Source organism: Polypterus senegalus, chromosome 8 (assembly GCF_016835505.1).
Source record: "Polypterus senegalus isolate Bchr_013 chromosome 8, ASM1683550v1, whole genome shotgun sequence".
Lineage (NCBI taxonomy): Eukaryota > Metazoa > Chordata > Cladistia > Polypteriformes > Polypteridae > Polypterus > Polypterus senegalus.
Genome location: NC_053161.1, coordinates 94,552,924 through 94,566,204, shown reverse-complemented (window position 1 = coordinate 94,566,204; position 13,281 = coordinate 94,552,924). Strand labels below are relative to the sequence as shown.

General features: G+C 40.3%; 1 protein-coding gene across 1 annotated transcript in view; it reads left to right on the top strand.

Moving 5' to 3' along the window:
• snd1 (staphylococcal nuclease and tudor domain containing 1) overlaps positions 1-13,281 on the top strand; it is a 449,554-nt gene that overhangs the window by 42,483 nt on the left and 393,790 nt on the right. The window lies entirely within an intron of this gene.

Sequence of the window (13,281 nt, the reverse complement as noted above, 5' to 3'; positions counted from 1 at the left end):
GCGATCACATTTGAAAAAATATATCTTTTCAAGTTCTATTTAGTCCATATGTGTCAAACTCAAGGGCGCGGGCCACATCCGCCCGGCGTGTAATTATATCCGCCCGAGATCATTTTATATACTGTATTATTGTTATTAAAGCCGGGTATATGAAGCGCTGGTAACACAATAAACTACAGATCCCATAATGCAGCGCTTCAGCTGCCTTGCCGAAACACTTACCGCGTTAATCAAGTCTAGCTTATGATGCTGCAAGTTATTGCGAAGCTAGCTCACACGATGCTGAAGAGAAAAGTTGATTCTGAAAATAGAGCCTTTAAAAACCGATGGGAGGCTGAGTATATGTTTACTGAACCCGTGTGTCTCATTTGTGGAGCTAATGTGGCTGTAATTACAGAATTTAATCTAAGACGGCACTATGAGACAAAACATCAGGGTAACCTGAATGCAATGCAGAAGATACAGAAGGCAGAAGAATTAAATAAGAATCTGACACTTCAGCGGACGTTTTTACCCGTGCACAATCACAAAGTGATTTCAAGTGAAGCTGCTTTTATGGGAGACACAAATGCACCAGTGCAATTTGCCCCACTTTCCCTGTTGCCAAGTAATGTTAAACCAAGTCACGGTGTTCCCGAATACGCACTTTGCTGATAAACTGAGCGCACTGAGTTTGCACGGCGCTTTGGTGACTTTGAAGAACAAAAAAGTCCGTCTACATGCGGCTCGAACCTTGTGCATGTTTGGTAGCACATATCTGTGTGAGAAGCTCTTCTCAGTGATAAAGACTAACAAAACAGCACACAGGAGTCGCCTCACTGATGAGCACCTGCAATCCATCCTGAGAATCTCCACAACACAGAACCTCACACCAAACAGAAACGAACCTGTTGCCAAAAAAGATGCCAGGCGTCCAGCTCTAAAATGACATATGAGCAAAGACAACTGAATGATTTGATTTGTTATTGCTGAAAGGAACACATTTTATTTATATTTCCAGGTTTTGTTATGCAGCATGTTCATATTTGAATTTGTATAATTTTGACAGGATATATTTTTATGGAGAGCAAAATATTATAAGTTGTTTAAGGTTTGAGTTGATTTATTCACGAGTAATATTCCTGTCTGTTTTTACCATTCCTACCAAAGATATTTCTGTCGACTAAATAAAAATTCCTTCTATTTAAAATTTAAGTAGAACTTAAACAAATACGATAGTTCATAATATCCACGAGACTTGCGTAAGAGCGGAGTTATCCGTTTTAATAAGCAGCGTATTGCACTGATACGAAATAGCTGTGTGTGTATATATGTAGATATGTATGTATATGTAAATATGTTTATATATATGTATGTGTATGTGTATATGTATATATATATATGTATGTATGTGTGTATATATATATGTATGTATATGTGTGTGTATGTATATATATGTATTTGTGTATATATATGTGTGTAAATATATATATGTATATATACATACACTAGCAGAATACCAGCTTGGCAAGTGAGATAGTGTGTTAAAGAAGTTATGAAAAGAAAAGCAAACATTTTAAAAATAGCGTAAGATGATTGTTAATGTAATTGTTTTGTCATTGATATGAGTGTTGTCATATCTATCTATGTATATTATATATATATATATAGCAAAATAGCTGCGTTATGAAAAGATTTTAATAGCGTAAATGATTGACATTTTAATGAGTGTTGCTGGCATATAATACACACACACAGACACATAAGATGATATGTTAATATATATATATATATATAATATATATTAGATGTCATATGATATGAGTGTATATACATAGATATAGATATATATATATATATACACACATAGATATATATATATATATATATATACACACACATAGATATATATATATATATATATATATATATATATATATATATATATATATATATATATATATATATATATATATATATATATATATATATATATATTAGGGGTGGGACTCGATTAAAAAAATTAATCCAATGTAAGAATTAATCTTGATTAATCGTATGTAATCAAACACGTAAAGTTGCCCCAAATCGCAAATGTTTTTTTTTAATTTAAAACGGTTTTAGTGGGCGACAGAATCAAATAATAGACATGGACATGAATATTGTAAACTGAAGCTGTTTTAATTTCTGAAAAAAAGCTTTAAACTGCATTTGAATTCAAAACAGAAACAAAAATATCATCCCTGGTTAAAATTGGGCAGACTTAAAAATAAAGTGGTAGTTTAAGTACTTTAAGTACATTTTCAGAATAGTATTGTCTTTAAATAATAATAACCAAAATTTCAACATAAAGTGCAGTTTTTCTTCTTAAAAAATAAGTCAGAAACATAGAAGGTAATTTGACCAGCTTACTCTTTAAACTCTGAGTAACATTAGCCAAAATTATTTTGTACATTAGGCTAAAACAGTGTGATCATTGAACATTTTGTAATTAGATGTATTTAGAATTACTAACGGTCACGGAAGTCCAATGATCCCCAGTAAGAGCCACAAAGTCCGCTTTCTGTAATGCATCTAATTTTGCTTGCTTTTCAGTGTGCACAAAACCATGCTTTTATCAAGGCTTCTTTCGGGTAGTCGAAATGATCAGTCGTAGGAACGCGCTTTATTCCGACTCTAACATTTTTGTAGCTGTGATGTGTGCATCAGTGTAATGGATGTACCAGGAAATCATGCATTGACAAAAGTTCCCGTTTGCTTGGAATTGAAAGTGTGATTAAATGCGTTATTTTTTAACGCGTTATGGAGTACATGCATCGAAGCTTCTCAGCTGTGCTTGTGCTAAGAAAGGGAAAATTTTAAAAATAGCGTAACATGATTCTGCGTTAACCTAATATTTTTCATACGTCCCAAACCAAGGAGATGCAAGGTAAAATGAATCGGGTAGCGCGTATAGTCAGTACATCCCTCTCGAATCGAACCTCGAATGTCGGCGTTAGAGGCTTAAGACTCTACAATTGCACCACAGCGTGTGGCTTGTCTATGCTAAAGTATGTATTGTAGATCGGGTATATATATACATTTATATATATACCCGTGTACGCAGTGGAGAAGTAGAAGTTATGAAAAGAAAAGGGAACATTTTAAAAATAACGTAACATGATTGTCAATATACAGTAATTGTTTTGTGAGTGTTATTGAATGTTGCTGTCATCAAGGATTTGATTATCATTATTTCTTTCAATCAGGCTCGTATTTGTAGGATGTGTTCAAGTTACATTCCGTGTTTGTCAATCGTTGTAAAGATAAGAGGTTTCATTCATCGATTAGTTCCTTACTGCATCAATAAACAGCTCGTCTTCCTTTTATCTGTGATGTGACAAACTGCATGCAGGGTTTTTTTTACACTGTCTTCCTTTAGCAGGACATTCACTTTTTCCACCGTGTGCTTTGTTTCGCAGTAGCTGCACTTATGAATATGATTGTATGTATAAGGCGCTTCATATTTTTTGCTGCCTTCTCAATTGTGTAATTCGGTTTTTGTTCAGCACTCTTTGGAACTGTTGCTTTTTGTCTGTGCTTCAGTTCACGTGAGCCGCTTGGTGTTCTTGCATCGAAGGTTCCCAGCTGTACTGGTGCCATCTCGTGTAATGTCAGCTAAGACCCGGCACTTAAAAGTTTCTCTCGCAGTTTCAATGAGTTTGTGCCAAACACCACCCTGACCATCTCATCTTCCTCTGCATAAGCACAGTCCTTCACCCGTGAACATTTACCGGCAGTGTTTGTATTGGATTGCCGCTGATGGGCGGCCTTATATGGGCAGGCACTAAATTACAAGCGCTAGTGGCAGCCTGTCTATGAACTTAATTTAATATAAACTTACGGTTCACGCTGTGCTTTGTTTCCGCAGTAGCTGTACTTATGAATATGCTTGTATGCATCATTTGCTTCATAATGTTTTTCTGCCTTCTCAATTGTGAAATGGCGTTTTGTGCTCATCGCTGTTTGGAGTTCTTCCTTGTTCTCTACGTACTTACGTAGGAGGTGTGATGATGTCACACGAAACCCCCCCGCCATCTCAACTCAAGTCTCCATTACATTATATGGGGAAAAATAGCTTCCAGTTATGACCCTTATGCGTAGAATTTCGAAATGAAACCTGCCCAACTTTTGTAAGTAAGCTGTAAGGAATAAGCCTGCCAAATTTCAGCCTTCTACCTACACGGGAAGTTGGAGAATTAGTGATGAGTGAGTGAGTGAGGGCTTTGCCTTTTATTAGTATAGATATATGACAGCAACACTCATCACTCACAACAGTGACAAAACAATTACATTGACAATCATGTTACGTTATTTTCAAAATGTTTCCTTTTCTTTTCAGTGCTTTTTTAACACACTACTTCTCTGCTGCGAAGCGCGGGTATTTTGCTAGTATTTAATATTATATATTTAATATATTTTTGTCGTAAGCCTTATTGCTGCTACAGTTTGAAGTACAATGTTTACATTTGGTTTTGACAGTTAATGTTAGACTTGTATTTATTTTGTTTTTAGGGTTTATTGGCCTTATATAGTTCAGTTGTTAGTGCTTTGATCCTTTCATATTTAATATATGTTGTGAGAGTTATTGCTGCTACAGTTCACATTTTGTTTATGCCAGGCATTTTATATAGCAGTATTTTATATTGGGCCTTTAGTAATTTGTTTTTGAAAAGTGTTTTATATTTGATACATTAACATTTTATGTTTACATTCTAAGTCAAACATTTGCTCAAATGTTCTAAATAAAAGAACAGAAATAATTACAAGTTGAGTACTTCTCATTTTTGATTTTTTTAATTTAAATGAAAAAAAAGGAGTGGTGATTATATAAACTATTCACTGAATACAAAGAAAATGTACTATATCGTGATATCGGGATATGAAATGAAATATCGGGATATAAGATTTTGGTCATATCGCACAGCCCTAGTTGGAACACACCCACCGGTCCCCCTTTTTAAAGAGGGGGACCACCACCCCGGTCTGCCAATCCAGATGCACTGTCCCCGATGTCCATGCGATGTTGCAGAGACGTGTCAACCAAGACAGTCCTTTAACATCCAGAGCCTTAAGGTACTCTGGGCGTATCTCATCCACCCCGGGGCCCTGCCACCAAGGAGTTTTTTGACCACCTCGGTGACTTCAGTCCCAGAGATGGGAGAGCCCACCTCAGAGTCCCCAGGCTCTGCTTCCTCGTGGAAGGCATGTTAGTGGGATTGAGGAGGTCTTGAAGTACTCTTCCCACCGCCCAAACGTCCCGAGTGAGGTCAGCAGCGCACCATCCTCACCATATACGGTGTTAACACTGCACTGCTTCCCCCTCCTGAGACGCTGGACGGTGGACCAGAATCTCCTCGAAGCCGTACGAAAGTCGTTCTCCATGGCCTCTCCAAACTCCTCCCATGCCCGAGTTTTTGCCTCAGCAACAACCGAAGCTGCGTTCCGCTTGGCCTGCCGGTACCTATCAGCTGCCTCCAGAGACCCACAGGATAAAAAAGTCCTATCGGACTCCTTCTTCAGCTTGCCGGCATCCCCTCCCCGCCGGTGTCCACCAACGGTTCGGGATTGCCACCACGACAGGCACCGACCACCTTGCAGCCACAGCTCCGGTCAGCCGCCTCAACAATAGAGGCACGGAACATGGCCCATTCAGACTCAATGTCCCCCACCTCCCTCGGGACGTGGTTGAAGTTCTGCCGGAGGTGGGAGTTGAAGCTACTTCTGACAGGGGACTCTGCCAGCCGTTCCCAGCAGACCCTCACAACACGTTTGGGCCTACCAGGTCTGACCGGCATCTTCCCCCACCATCGAAGCCAACTCACCACCAGGTGGTGATCAGTTGACAGCTCCGCCCCTCTCTTCACCCGAGTGTCCAAGACATATGGCGCAAGTCCGACGACACGACCACAAAGTCGATCATCGACCTGAGGCCTAGGGTGTCCTGGTGCCAAGTGCACATATGAACACCCTTATGCTTGAACATGGTGTTCGTTATGGACAATCCGTGATGAGCACAGAATTCCAATAACAAAACACCGCTCGGGTTCAGATCGGGGGGGCCATTCCTCCCAATCACGCCCTTCCAGGTCTCACTGTCATTGCCCAGGTGAGCATTGAAGTCTCCCAGCAAAACGAGGGAATCCCAGAAGGTATGCCCTCTAGCAACCCCTCCAGAGACTCCAAAAAGGGTGGATACTCCAAACTGCTGTTGCGCATGCGCACAAACAGTCAGGACCCTTCCCCACCCGGCGGAGGGAGGCCACCCTCTCGTCCACCGGGGTAAACCCCAATGCACAGGCTCAGAGTCGGGGGGCAATAAGTATGCCCACACCTGCTCGGCGCCTCTCACCGGGGGCAACTCCAGAGTGGTAGAGAGTCCAGCCCCTCTCAAGGAGATTGGTTCCAGAGTCCAAGCTGTGCGTCGAGGTGAGTCCGACTATATCTAGCCGGAACCTCTCGACCTCGGCACTAGCTCAGGCTCCTTCCCCTTCAGAGAGGTGACATTCCACGTCCCAAGAGCCAGTTTCTGTAGCCGAGGATCAGACCTCCAAGGTCCCCGCCTTCGGCCACCACCCAACTCACACTGCACCCAACCTCCTTGGCCCCTCCCATAGGTGGTGAGCCCATGGGGAGGAGGACCCACGTTACCTCTTTGGGCTGTGCCCGGCCGAGCCCCATGGGTGCAGGCCCGGACACCAGGCGCTCGCCATCGAGCCCCACCTCCAGGCCTGGCTCCAAGGGGGGGCCCCGGTGACCCGCGTCCGGGCAAGGGAAAGCGTCGTCCACAGTTTTTATTTTTCATTGGAGGTTTATTGAACCGCTCTTTGTCTCATCCCTCACCTAGTACCAGTTTGCCTTGGGTGGCCCTACCAGGGGCATAAAGCCCCGGACAACATAGCTCCTAGGATCATTGGGGCACGCAAACCCCTCCACCACGATAAGGTGACGGTTCAAGGAGGAGGCTTTACATAATGAAGAATAGAAAAATAAAAGACAGTAAGAAAAATCTATCAATATTAATTAATATTGAATAAGAGTAAAGTTCGATGGCCAGGGTGGACAGAAAAAACAAAAAAGAACTCCAGACAGCTGGAGAAAAAAATAAAATCTGCAGGGATTCCAGACAATGAAACCGCCCAGTCCCCTCTGGGCATTCTACCTAACATAAATGAAACAGTCCTCTTTGTATTTAGGGTTCTCTCGGAAGGACTTGATGATTATGGTCATGTAGACTTCTGGCTTTTAGTCCATCAATGTTGGAGCATTGTGATGCTTTGAGTAGGTGGTGGTGGTGCAGGCCGCCACCACAAAGAAACCAGAAAAAGAAACAGAAGAGAGAATAGAGGTTAGTATGGATTTTAGAGCCACTATGAATAGTTGTTATAATGAATTGAACATTCAGAGTTTCAGGATTAAATTAAAGTGAAGTTATGAGAAGGCCATGTTAAAGTAATGTGTTTTCAGCAGTTTTTTTAAAGTGCTCCACTGTATTAGCCTGGCGAATTCCTATTGGCAGGCTATTCCAGATTTTAGATGCATAACAGCACAAGGCCGCCTCACCACTTCTTTTAAGTTTTGCTTTTGTAATTCTAAGGAGACACTCATTTGAGGATCTAAGGTTACGATTTAGAATATAGGGTGTCAGACATTCCGATATATAAGATGGAGTGAGATTATTTAAGGCTTTATAAACCATAAGCAGAATTTTAAAGTCAATTCTGAAAGACACAGGTAACCAGTGTAGTGACATCAAGACTGGAGAAATGTGTTCAGATTTTCTTTTCCTAGTTAGGATTCTAGCAGCTGCATTCTGCACTTGTTGCCAATGATTTGTCTTTTTTGGGTAGTCCTGAGAGGAGTGCGTTACAGTAATCTAGTCTACTGAAAACAAAAGCGTGAATTAATTTCTCAGCATCTTTCATTGATATAAGAGGTCTAACTTTTGCTATGTTAAGTGAAAAAATGCTGTCCTAGTAGTCTGATGAATATGTGATTTAAAATTCAGGTTACAGTTAAGTTACCCCTAAGTTTTATACTTCCGTCTTGACTTTTAATCCTAATGCATCAAGTTTATTTCTGATAACCTAATTGAATCCATTATTGCCAATCACTAAAATTTCATTTTTCTCTTTATTTAGCTTGAGAAAATTACTATTCATCCATTCAGAAATACAATTAAGACATTGTGTTAGTGAATCGAGATTGTCAGTGTCATCAGGTGCTATTGAGCAGTACAGCTGTTTGTCATCAGCATAGCTGTGGTAACTCGCGTTGTTCCTTGAGATAATCTGACCCAACGGAAGCATATAGATTGAGAAGAGCAGCGGACCCAGGATAGAGCCTTGTGGAACACCGTATAGAATATCATGTGTCTTTGAGTTGTGATTACCACAACTAACAAAGAATTTTGTCCCTGCCAGGTAGGATTCAAACCAATTTAAGACACTGCCAGAGAGGCCCACCCATTGACTAAGGCGATTTCTAAGAATATTGTGATCAATGGTGTCAAATGCAGCACTCGGATCGAGGAGGATGAGAACAGATAAATGGCCTCTGTCTGCATTTATTTGCAAGTCATTTACTACTTTAATGAGTGCAGTTTTTGTGCTGTGATTTGTTCTAAAACCTGACTGAAATTTATCAAGAATAGCATATTTTTTGAGGTGGTCATTAAGCTGCATAATGACTGCCTTCTCTAGAATTTTACTACAGAAGCAACTGTAATCAAATGCTGCTTTTAACAGATCTAAGTTTAGCATCGCTGTATAGAAATTTTGGTCCATTGTTCTCTATAGGATTGTTTTAATCCAGTCACATTGGAGGGTTTTTAACTATGAAATGCCTATTTAAGATCTTTCCACAACATCTCAATGGGGTTCAAGTCAGGACTTTGACCAGGTCACTCTAAAATCTTAATTTTGTGGGTGTTTTTCCCCTGCAGCTATCAAGTGGGCTCGTTTTTGTGCTTCAGATAGTTATCCTGCTTCATATCGCAGTTGTACTTGAACTTCTGATCATGGACTGATGACTGAATATTCTCCTTTAGCACTTTGTCATAGAGAGTTGAATTAACATCAATTATAGGCCCTAAAACTGCAAAACATCCCCACACCACATTTGATTTGTTGTTGTTGTGAAAAGCTGTTTTAGCATTACGCCAGATTATAATAGGAATTAAATCTAAGGAAAAGTTTAGCTTTTGAACCATCAGTCCAGAAAACATTATCTTAAAAGAGTTGCCATTTTTTTGGCTGGTATTAGATGAGACTTTGTTTCTTTTGTTTAGCAGTGGTTTTCAGCTTGCAATTCTGCTGTGGATGATGTTTTCGCTAGGTCTCTTTCTAATTGAATCATGATCACTGACATTAATCTAGCTGAGAGAGGCCTGTGGTTCTTAACATTTTTATCTGGGTTCTTCTGTGGCTTCCCTGATGAGTTTTCTCTGTGCTCCTGGAGTATTTTTGCTTGGCTAGCCACTTCTGAGCAGTTTTACCTCTGTTTCAAGTTTCTCCATTTGGAGATGGTGGCTCTTAACAGTAGATTACCAAAGCCTACGAAAGAAACTTGTAAATCCAGCCAAACTTAAATCCGCTCACACCTCTCCATTCAGTGTCTTTTGTCTTGTAAATGTGTCTAAGCAAAAGCAGCCTGCTATCCCATCTTCCCACTGCTGCAGAAAGTGTAAAAACCTCTCCCAGCTCAAGCCTTGTTTATCAGGGAGTGAGGTAGTACCTAGAGCTGTATAGGCTAAAAAATATATTATTTGGAACACATGCATTTCATGTATGTTCCGTATCTATGAAGATTTATGTAAGTGTAGGATGACAGGAAATGCAGGAAATGTTGAACACATACCTAAAAGACAAAGTTTTTTCCTGTTTTAATACTAACGACAACATTTTGTCATGAAGTGTATACAATGTGTGAAGACTGATGTCAAAGTATCAAATAAGCACTTTCACAAAAGGTTCAAATATAACAGAACAAGTGTGCTTTTTTTCAAGATCATAACTAAAAGAAAAAAAAAGAAATTGGGTTAGTGTACGTTGTCGTAGCGACTATCTTGGTTGTACAGCGTTAAGAGCTGCTGACTCATATGCAAGAGGTTGCCGGTTCAAGTCTGACTGTGTCCCAAAATAAACGTTTTGAGTAGTGAGCTGCTGTTATTGTTACTATTATACAATAAAAACATACAGTAATCCCTCGCTATATCGCGCTTTGACTTTCGCGGTTTCACTCTATCGCTGATTTTAAATGGAAGCACATCTAAACATATATCACAGATTTTTCGCTGGTTACGCTTTCTGCGGACAATGGGTCTTTTAATTTAGGTTACATGCTTCCTCAGTTTGATTGCCCAGTTGATTTCATACAAGGGACGCTATTGGCGGATGGCTTAGAAGCTACCCAATCAGAGCATGTATTGCATATTAACTAAAACTACTCAATGCTATAAGATATGCTTCCCGCGCTGTGCTTGTTTGCTTCTCTCCATCTTTCTCGCTCTCTCAGCCTGACGGAGTGTGAGCAGAGGGGCTGTTTGCACAGAGTACACGGACACTCCTCTACAAAATGCCGCTTTATCACGGTGCTTCTGTATACTTAAAAGCATGTATTGATGTTTTGATTGTTTGCTTTTCTTTGCGAGCGCTCTCTCTGACATTCTCTGCTCCTGACGCGCTCCTTTATGGCTCCTTTGAAGATAAGATATGTTTGCTTTCTTTTAATTGTGAGAAAGAACTGTCATCTCTGTCTTGTCATGGAGCACAGTTTAAACGTTTGACTAAAGGGTGTTATTTCATGTCTAGAGGGCTCTAATAATGTTAACAGTGTGGGAGAGTTTATAAGGGCTTAAAATATATAAAAATAACCACACAAACATATGGTTTCTACTTCGCGGATTTTCACCTATTGCGGGGGGGTCTGGAACGCAACCCCCGCGATTGAGGAGGGATTACTGTACATTTAATCTGAGTCTTTAACAGGTGGTGTAAATGTATGGTACTTGTAAAGGTAAGCGCTTTTTAAAAAAAAATTTTTTTATTCAGTTTTATTCTTTCAGTCGCATTCACGCTCCTCCAATCTGATCCTGCTGTTTTCAAATAAAAAACATGCTATCACAGAGGTGAACTCAGATGAGACAAGGGTTCTACATTCCCGGCAAGAAAAGTCCACTCACATATAAGAACAGTGCAACTGGACCAGGCATAAAGGTGATAGATGGCACCTTTTGGATACAGGACGAGGTCCAGCATCATCCTGCCAGTCAGTCTGCCCCACACCTGTTCTTCAATGAAACAGCACGGCTTATAGAGCTCACCAACGTATCGTGCAGAGTGCTGTTTGTGATTATGTTTTGTGACGGTCTTTACATAAGAAGCATTATATTTTACTTATAAAAAGCCAGATCGAATGTCATATACCTTGATTTATTTACTTATCTTCCTACAGCACGCAGTCTTCTTGTCACAAGTAGACTGCAGAGCTTCCTCTGTTTGATCGACAAGGGCATGCTCACAAAGTACATGTGTAATGCCACAAAATATGCCTGCTAACACTTCAGTACGTGAGGAATAGTACGAGAATGGAGACTATGGTCATAAAGCTTATGAAACCGTTTTTTTGACAAAGGCAGAGCAATAACAACAGTTGCGTGGAGCTTCCACCTGTAGCTATAGCTCGTCCTGTATCCAAACGGTGCCATCTTTTCGCCTTACGCCTGGTGCAGCTGCGTTGTTCTTATGTGTGAATGGACGTTTCTTGCCGGGAGGGCTTCTGTTCTCTTTCTGTAATGTAGAACTCTTGTCCTCATCTGAGTTCACCTCTGTGATAGCATGTTTTTATTCGAAAACAGCAGGATCAGATTGGAGGAGCGTGAACGTGACTGAGAGACCAAAACTGAATAAAAAAAAAAAAAGCTAACCTTTTCAAGTACCATAAATTTACACTGGCAGTTGCAGACATAAATCAGCTATGTTTTTATTGTATAATATTAACAATAAGAGCAGACACGGAGCACACAATTTCTTTTGAGGTATGGTTTGCTGGTTGTTGAGGCCTTTTTACCATCTTCACATTGCTGGAAAAGTTCTATTTTAGCGATTTTTAGATTCAATAGGGCTAGGGTAGCAATCAGACTTGGATGTGTCTAATGTAATTCCCTATTACATATATTATGTAATATTTAAATTTGTTTAATTCGTTAATTGAGTAAATAAGGGTGGGGATATACATCACACTCTTATTTGTACGCTTAAGAATCTCTCTGCTACACAAGCAGTGTACTGACTGTACTTGTACACGTATGTACCTCATAGAAATCTGGTGGATTCCACCAGGTGGCAGTGCGAGATGCTGTTGCGAAGGTACAAAAAAAGATGGCAGCAGCAACACAGAATATGGTGTGTCAGACCTTTAAATGTATTACATCATTATGATAGGGGATGTTGTGATGCTTGTATTGCATATGCAAGAAATGGATTTGTACGTCAGCATTTAAATTTGATTTGCTTCACCTCATCGAACCTTCCATCAAACATCAAAGCATATACATTGATCCTGTTAGAGCTGAAATGTAGCTTGCCATCACATTGCGTTAACTTGCGATGGCCGAATCCTCACATATTTTCTCTGACATTTTCTGCTTTGTATGGATGTATCTGTTTCAGATTTGCTTCCATTTCATCTTGCACATTTCCACATCAACTTTCAAAGAGCTGGTGATTTGATGCCAGCTGTTCTGACAGGCATGTTTGTCAGTATGGAGATGTTGATAATAAAGAATGATGCTGATGTCCTGCACCAGATCTTGAGCATGCTACCCAAATTTTTGATGGTACTACAACTCGGGCACGCTTCACAGTAATTTTTGATGATGTACTCAGAGGACGTGTCAAAAGAGCACTGAGAACACGTGGCAGCCATGATTTGTGCATGTATTTTTTCTGAAAGTCAAGTGTAACCTGGCCTTAAGGTGGTAGTTACTTTTTCATTTGGGTGATATCGGTATTGATTGACTTTTTTCATTTAATAAATGAAATGCTCATTTAAAAACTGTGTGTTGGGTTTACTCAGGTTGTCTTTTGCATTATGCTAAATTTTGTTTGTAGATCAGAATCATTCATTCATTCATTATCCAACCCTTTATATCCTAACTACAGGGTCACGGGGGGGTCTGTTGGAGCCAATCCCAGCCAACACAGGCTGCAAGGCAGGAAACAAACGCCGGGCATGGCGCCACCCACCACAGGGTGCACACAC